The following is an 8,757-nucleotide window of genomic DNA, read 5'->3' on the forward strand; positions in this document are numbered from 1 at the left end:
TATGCAGAGGTCTTCCCGGGGAGACATCAACTCATCCAAATATTTACCTAGGTTTACAACAGGCTACATAAAAAGCACTAGCGAAGTCAGTACAAACTAAAATTTCAGATAGTGACTTGTTTACACTGCTCTATCCCTATACACTGAAATGGAAGTACAAGATTTATATTTCCATTGATTTATTTTATTATACGGTAACAATGAGAACGTCAATCATTTTTCAGTAATAGTGGCTGTGATGCTTCTGTATTTTTTGTGTCTGATTTTGTAAGCGAGTAGTTTTTAAGTGAGGTGAAACTGGAGTTTCGCTTTTTAAGTGAGGTGGCAAATCAGACTCCTGAAAGAGGTACAGTCATCTGGAAAGGTTTAAAACAACCGATGTAACAATCAGACCCAGGGGATTCCTGGAAAACCTTCTGTGCTGCCTGCCACTTGGCACCAAGGGGTCCCTGGGTCACATACATCAGTCCCCTAAACTCCATCTCTGGGCAGGCTCAGCTCCTCTCTCCTGCAAGGAGGGAACTGGAGCCAAGGCCGTGCAATAGCGCTGTCTGCAGTGTCTTGAGAGAGTGCGCGCCAACCTCAGGGCAGACTGCTGGGAACCAGGACACAAATCCAAACTGGCTGAGAATTCTAGACATAGATTTCACCAACCAAACATGCAGGGTAACCTCCCCCGGCATCCTAACAGCCTAGCCATGCAGTCCCCTTGGGTACTCCGATCTGTCTCACAACCCAGGTGAGCCTGCCTTTGAGAGACAGATGGTCTCTTACACTCAGAATCACAACAGTATTCAGGTTACTCCCAGTCCCACAGGTCCAGGCACCCCAGGTGAACTGCACCTTAGACATCACACCAAAGACAGCGCATGTAGCCAGTCTTATTCTATGATAATTTATTAAAAAGGAAATAAGATTTAGTTACAAGGCTAAAGAGGGCAAACATACATACACAACGAAGCTACAAAGTTTCAAAAGGTAACAGAAGCATCTATAGCAGACATGGGGACTTTGGCATGACCTGCCACCTGGTCTGTCTGTGTCACACCTACCCCCTCCCTGCCCTTTTCAAACCCACTGGGCTCCAGGAAGGGAGAGAACAGACATTTCTGCTCTTGCTCCTACGTTCCAGGCCCTAGGTGTCCCACGAGGAGTGTAACAGGGGGTCTACTCCCTTGGCAGGTACAGCGCTCTTAAAACTAAAAATGGAAAATTAGAACCAGTTTAACACATTCATGCTTTTATCCAAAGCAATATCTGGCAACAACAAAAAAAGGAACTGGTGGTCTAATCCTGCAAACTTCAAAATCAATTGGGTTTTCAAAAGACCCCAAAAACTGCCCCATAAAAAAAACTTTGTTAAAAAGTTCCTGGGCGGGGCGGGGGGGGGGGTGTGCAGCGGCGCGGGAATGTAGAACATCCCCCCATAGCTCTATGCCAGACCACCGAATGGGAATGATGAATATTTTTGAAAGATTCCATACATAATTTTCTAGAGTAAAAAGCTTCTGTGAGGGGAATGTCAGGGCAGCGAAAGCTGAGGCTGGTGCCTTGGCTCAGTTAGGCAGAGCTCCTGGTCCAGCTGAGGTAGGTTAGAAAGGCTGGATTTGAGCCGTTCCACTGGCGGAAAAAGAGATGGCACGGGTGGGGGGACAAGATGTGCAAATAGCATCTCTGGTTTTCACCTAAGTCCACAGTGCTCTGCCCAGTCATGCGCAGAGCATTCCCCGATATTCTGGAATTTTTCAGATGTGATCTTGTAAAGAGATCAGTCCGGCTTTTCCGGGACTAATTCCACAGTACTCTCCTTACAAGCCCCCTACCACGGCAGCCTCCTGTGCCTCTGTAAATGCATCGGGTTTGGTGCAGATCCAGGGTCTCTCACTGGTGCATCGCCAGCTGCTGACCCCATTCACATCGTTCAGATACGCGCAGTCTCCTCCTCCTCCTATCACAAACCTGCAAGACAGAAGCCAGGGAGCTGGTGTCAGGTAGGAGTTGGACATTTCCCATCAGTCACAGGCAGGGAGAGACGCTCTCGCACAGTGCAGGGAGCTGCTGCACTCACAGCCCCTCACAATTCCCCTTCCTGCACCTGCCACAGGCCCCAGCTAGAAAGGGGGCAGTGGGGCAGCAAGGCCAGGAAAGGTTCTAAGATCAACTGACCTCCATGGAGCATTTATGCCGGGTGGGTATTAACCCAGTTCCTACTCTCCCCCCCTACACACCCAGCTGGGTCTGGATGGGCCCCTGCAGGCCCAACCCACCCAAACTGCCCTGGGCGCAGGTTCCAGGTGACTCTCAGCGTGGCGAGGAGCAGGAGTAATGCTGCACAGAAGAGCTGGGTCCAGGGCTCCCTGGACAGTTTACATCAGCTCTCAGGCCAGAGGCCTGTCAGGACAGGCTGCATTGCAGGGGGCGGCTGGAGTGAAATGCCAGACGCACAAACCCAGCGGCCATGGGGTGACCCCAGCCACTCACACAGAGCTTCCCGTCAGAGCTGGAGGCCAGCGCTTCCCATCTGGGAACAGGGTGGGATCCAGGTCCACAGGCAAATCCTCCCCCATGGTCCCATCCTGGCTACTCACAGCTGTCATGTGCTGGGCTGGGAGGAGGTCCAGCACTACTCTTTGGGCAGGCCGGGATCTCCCTGCCCTCAGGCCACCAGCCTCTGGCTCAGGGTGAGATCTGTCCCAGAGAAGGGAGAGCCCAGCTCACAGCCACCTGAGCAGATGGCTGTGGGTGGCTCCCCCACCAGCATCACCCCAGACAAGCTCTGAGGGGATGGCAATGATGCACCCAGAGCCTTCTGCTGGGGGGGGGCGCCCACAGGGTGGCAGATTTCAGGGTTAACACCCCACTGAGATGCCTGTTTACCCAGTTCCGGTAAATTGGCGTCACATTAGCTATCCTCCAGTCATCGGGTACAGAAGCAGATTTAAATGGTAGGTGACAGACTACAGTGAGTAGTCCTGCCATTTCACATTGGAGTTCCTGGTCCTGGTGACTTGTTACTGTTTAGTTCCTCAATTTATTCCAAAACCTCCTCTAATGACACCTCCATCTGGGACAGTTCCTCAGATTTGTCACCTAAAAAGGACGGCTCAGGTTTGGGAATCTCCCTCACATGCTCAGCCGTGAAGACTGCTGCAAAGAATTCATTTCATTTCTCTGCAACGGCATGGTGCCAGCTGCGGTGTGGACAGACCCCAAACAGGCCGGCTAACAGATGGGCTCCTGAGGCAATCACAAAGACAGACTGCTGCCGACATCAGGGCATCCTTGCTGGAATATGTGAAAATATCTGACTGGGATCAAACAACAGGTCATCAACTGACTTGTTTTCTAAGCCTCCTCTGGGCACATTTTCCAGCTTCCCATCAACCGCAAAGGGCTCTTTTAAAAATGCCATTCAGCTGTAAGTACCTAAGACTGGCCACATGGGTCAGACCAATGGTCCATCTAGCCCAGTGTCCTGTCCTCCGATACTGGCCAGCGGTAGGTGCTTCCGAGGGAATGAACAGAACAGGGTCAGTTTCGAATGATCCATCCCATTTACACCCAGCTTCTGGCAGTCAGATGTTTATGGACACTCAGAGCATGGGGCTGCATCCCTGACCATCCTGGCTGATAGGAACTGGTCGAGCTATCCTCTGTGAACTGATCTACTTCTTGTTTGAACAGAGTTATACTATTGGCCTTCACAACATCCTCTGGCAACAAGCTCCACAGGTTGACTGTGTGTTGTGTGAAGAAATACTTCCTAATAACATCAGCCACACTATCAGAGGCTAGTTCACCTGTACATCCACCAATGTGATATATGCCATCATGTGCCAGCAATGCCCCTCTGCCATGTGCATTGGTCAAACTGGACAGTCTATACGTAAAAGAATAAATGGACACAAACCAGATGTCAAGAATTATAACATTCATAAACCAGTCGGAGAACACTTCAATCTCTCTGGTCACGCAATCACAGACATGAAGGTCGCTATCTTACAACAAAAAAACTTCAAATCCAGACTCCAGCGAGAAACTGCTGAATTGGAATTCATTTGCAAATTGGATACTATTAATTTAGGCTTAAATAGAGACTGGGAGTGGCTAAGTCATTATGCAAGGTAGCCTATTTCCCCTTGTTTTTTTCTTCCCCCCCGACGTTCTGGTTAAACTTGGATTTATGCTGGAAATGACCCACCTTGATTATCATGCACATTGTAAGGAGAGTGGTCAGTTTGGATGAGCTATTGCCAGCAGGAGAGTGAGTTTGTGTGTGTATGGGGGTGGGGGGGTGAGAAAACCTGGATTTGTGCAGGAAATGGCCCACCTTGATTATCATGCACATTGTGAGGAGAGTGGTCACCTTGGATGAGCTATTACCAGCAGGAGAGTGAGTTTGTGTGTGAGGGGCGGAGGGTGAGAAAACCTGGATTTGTGCTGGAAATGGCCCAACTTGATGATCACTTTAGATAAGCTATTACCAGCAGGAGAGTGGAGTGGGAGGAGGTATTGTTTCATGGTCTCTCTGTGTATATAATGTCTTCTGCAGTTTCCACAGTATGCATCCGATGAAGTGAGCTGTAGCTCACGAAAGCTCATGCTCAAATAAATTGGTTAGTCTCTAAGGTGCCACAAGTACTCTTTTTCCTTTTGTTTGTGTCAGACCTGCTGCCTATTCATTTAATTGTGACAGGTTTCAGAGTAGCAGCCATGTTAGTCTGTATTCGCAAGGAGAAAGGAGGACTTGTGGCACCTTAGAGACTAACCAATTTAGTTGAGCATAAGCTTTCATGAGCTACAGCTCACTTCATCGGATGCATTCAGTGGAAAATAACAGTGAGTAAATTTATATATACACAGAACATGAAAAAATGAGTGTTTAAAACTATTTCTCCCCCCCACCACTGTTCCTCAGATGCTCTTGTAAACTCCTGGAAATGGCCCACCTTGATTATCACTTCAAAAGGTTTTCTCTCTCTCTCTCCCCCCACCCCACTCCCCTGCTGGTAATAGCTCATCTTAAGTGATCACTCTCCTTACAGTATGCGTGTTAAACACTCATTTTTTCATGTTCTGTGTGTATATAAATTTACTCACTGTTATTTTCCACTGAATGTATCTGATGAAGTGAGCTGTTAAACGTTAAATTTAATTACATTATGGTCACTATTACCGAGCAGTTCAGCTACATTCCCCACTTGGACCGGACCCTGTGCTCCGCTTAGGCCTATATCAAGAATGGCCCCTTCCCTTGTGGGTGCCAGGATTAGCTGCTCCAACAAGCCGTCATTGATGGTGTCTAAAAATCACTTCTCTGCATCCCATCCAGAGGGGACATGTTCCCAGACAATATGGGGATAGTTGAAAACCCCCATTATTATTGGGTTTTCTGCTTTTGTAGCCTCTCTAATCTCCGTAAATTTCACAGTCCCCATCCTGGTCAGTAGTATATTCCTGCTGCTAGATTCCTATTCTTCAAGTGTGGAATTTCTATTCTGAGAGATGCTAGGATACAGTTGCATTTGTTTAAGATTTTTACTCTAATTTACTCTATGCTTTCCTGGGCATGTAGTGTCACTCCCCCGCCAGCGTGACCTACTCTGCCGTTCTTTCAGCGCTGATGGTCCAGGGTCAAACCCTGCTATCGGATCAACTGGGGTTTGGTTATTTGATCCCACCCACATCCCACTGAAATCCCTCTTGGGATGTCGTCTGGGCCATCTCTACTGTACCCCACTTCTCATGGCAGCCCCAGGCACTCAGCATTTGTGACTATCAGGCATCTTTAACGCAGATGGCCCCACTAAAGCCAGACAGATCTGAAAGCTTTGGCCAGTCTCCCAGCAGACAACACTTGCTTCCACCCATCACTAATACACAGAGTACATAGCACTGACTGGTGCGTCGGCCTGAACTCGCTATCTCAGACGCCAGGGACCCAAAGCCCAGGGAATTCACAGAGGACTTACAGGTTGTTGAATTTGGTGCCATTGGCCCATTTCCAGAGCTGCCCAGGGTCCCTCTGGAGGCCAATCCAGTGGTCAAATCTGCCTTTATAGCACAGCAGGAAAGCTTAAAAACAGCAGAGGGAGAGATGGGGTCAGAGCACAGGCTATGTGCACCAGAGACTCGCAGGGATACACTGATGGGCTCTGTTTTCAGGGAACGGCTGGGGATTTTCACCTCCCTCTTGCCCAGCTCTGGGTAATTCATTATTAACTTTCCCATCCCAAACCCAGCTCCCCCTCACACCAATCCGCCCAGGGCTGGAGCACCTCTTGGGTGCTGCTGGGTCTAAGCTGCCCCAGCATCTCTCTATAGAAGGCCACATTCTGTGTCAAAGCCTCACCTTTCAGAACAGCTGAGCTCCCCTCCCCATCACAGGGGAAGGGGAAGGAAAGAGCCCAGCTGAGCTCAATAAGGGATGCTGGGAAGGGCCAGGGATGAGAGTAGAGCCACCAAATCCTCAGCTAGAAGGGGCCAGGGCTAAGAGGAGCCCCTCCCGCCCCCCCATCCTCATCTGGCTACCCAAGAGCACTGGCTCTTCAAGTCAATCTGGGATCTCAGTATCCCTTTGGCCCCATGCCACCCAGAAGACACTCAAGCCAGCCTAGCCCGAGAGAGGGGCGGTCTCCTTTTGAGAGGGCTGACAGTGAGTGATCCCTGCAGTCAGACACGGACACTAGAGGTGCCCCGGGACAGCCAGCCAGGCCTGGCATTCAGCAGCTGGAAGCTCATTTACTCAGAGCTGCTCCTCGAGCCCAGGTTCTCCTGCAGCAGCTGCTGAGCCAAGACCAGAACGTTGCAATTCAAGCATCTCTCACCATTTCCTGCTCACTGCTGATCTCAGCCAGGGAGGCGCTGAGCGCAGAGCAGTGGGTCAGGCTGCAGGTCCAGTTCCTTTCGGCCTCAGAGAAATAGTAGCATTTCCCTCGGTATCCGATCCAGCAACGGGCCCCGGTTCAGCTGATGGAAGCTGAGGTCTCCACACTGAGAATGAGACAGCGACACGTGGTGTGAGCGAGACCCGCCAACGAGGAGAACAGGGGGAGATCAGCCCCTGCGCCCCAGGCTTCTGAGACACCTCGAACCAGGGTGGGTACTGAAAGGCTGTGAGGGAGCCAGGAGGACGCTGGGAATCCAGCCCGAGAGGGGGGTTATCTGACTCTGGTCTCCCTCTCTTGGGTTCACATTCAACAGGGATGCAGCTGACAAACCGCTCATGCCATGAAGCCCAGGACAGAGAGCTGGGCCCAAGCTCCATGTTACAACACGGGGTGGGCAGAGAGCTGCATAGGGAGGGGACGGTTACCAGGGGGCCAGCAGGGGGGCAATAATTAATGGGTAGGAGATTAACTGCAACATGATTTCCCAGGTCTAGTACCTCAAGGAGTTCTGCTAGCCTAGACTGCTGCCCCCTCCCCCTGCTCTGCGCTTTGCTTCCCTGGAGAGGCAGGTTGAGATGAAGACGGGAACAAACTCCCTTCCCTTCAGGAGACTGAACACCTGCTGCCCGGCCTGTCCAGCGCAGCCAGCCAGGTTCACGGTCACCATAAGCAGCTGCCATCTGCGCTCGCACACGCTGTCTGTGCAGGCGGGGACGTCAATAGCGCGACGAGACCCTGCCCTGCCGAGGTCACCAATGGGTGGGTTTCACGCTGCGTTAAGGGAGGTGTCCATACTGCGTTCCACGGCTCCTTTCAGTGACACGCCAGCACCTGCCCAGCACTGGGCACCACCCGGGGATGCAGGAAGGCCAGGCTGGCACCTCAGGGCGACACGCTGCAGGCAGAGGGCCCAGCTCATTGCTGCCCTGCACCGTCAATCACCCCCACACAGGCCTGGGGCCCAGCAACAGTGACTTGGACCCAGAGTGCTCAGAGATGGGCTGCGGGGAGCTAATGTCAGTCCCGACACAGAGTGCCCAGGTGCAGGGGTCTGGGAGGGAGCAGGAGGAGGGTCTTGGAGGAACATCCCCCAGGAATCCTCAGTCCCAGGGGCAGAAGCCAGACAGGCCAGGAGGAGAGACTGAGTGTGGTGGCTCCAGGGGGAATGGGATGTGCAGAGAGGGGGAAGGGAAGGGCGAGAACTCACCTGCCAGGAGAATGATGAGAACTAAGAACATGGTTGCGAGGGCGACTGGGAGCACAATTGTATGTTTCTTGTAGTTACATTTCCTGCAGTTATGACGAGGGTCTGAAACAGAAAGACCCGTCAGGCAGGGCCGCGAGGACACGTCTCCCAGCCCTGGTGCCGTCAGGAGCTTCCTTAGAACAGTGGTTCTCACCCACCGGTTCGTGTACCCCTGGGGGTAAGCAGAGGTCTTCCACGGGGCACATCAACTCATCAGGAGATTTGCCTCGTGTTACAACAGGCTACATAAAAAGCACTAAGTCAGTACAAGCTAAAATTTCCTACAGACAATGACTCATTTATACTGCTCGATAGACTATACACGGAAAGGTACAGCGTTGATAGTCCAATTGATCTATTTCATAATTAAATACGCAACAATCAGAGAGAGTCAGCAATTTTTCAGGAATAGTGGCTGTGACACTTTTGTATTTTTATGTCCCATTTTGGAAGCAAGTTGTTTTTAAGTGAGATGAAACTTAGGAGAGTGCAAGACAAATCAGCCTCCTGACAGGGCGACAGTCCTCTGCAAAGGCTGAGAACCACTGGACTCGAACATGCACCGTTCTGTCGATTGCTCCTTCCGTCAGACGCTCTGGGAGAGGAGCCCGGAGGGTCAGG

The 8,757-nt window shown here is 51.2% G+C and overlaps 1 long non-coding RNA gene across 1 annotated transcript; it reads right to left on the minus strand.

Moving 5' to 3' along the window:
• Positions 1 to 1,364: 1,364 nt before the first annotated feature.
• Positions 1,365 to 8,380, minus strand: LOC144276081 (uncharacterized). The gene is made up of 6 exons (XR_013348188.1): positions 8,295 to 8,380; positions 8,098 to 8,199; positions 6,828 to 6,993; positions 5,973 to 6,075; positions 3,801 to 3,880; positions 1,365 to 1,959 (listed from the first exon to the last, which is right to left on the minus strand). It is a non-coding gene; the product is annotated as an uncharacterized LOC144276081 (long non-coding RNA).
• Between the last annotated feature and the right edge of the window lie 377 nt (positions 8,381 to 8,757).

Source organism: Eretmochelys imbricata, chromosome 16 (assembly GCF_965152235.1).
Source record: "Eretmochelys imbricata isolate rEreImb1 chromosome 16, rEreImb1.hap1, whole genome shotgun sequence".
In the NCBI taxonomy this organism is placed as follows: Eukaryota; Metazoa; Chordata; order Testudines; family Cheloniidae; genus Eretmochelys; species Eretmochelys imbricata.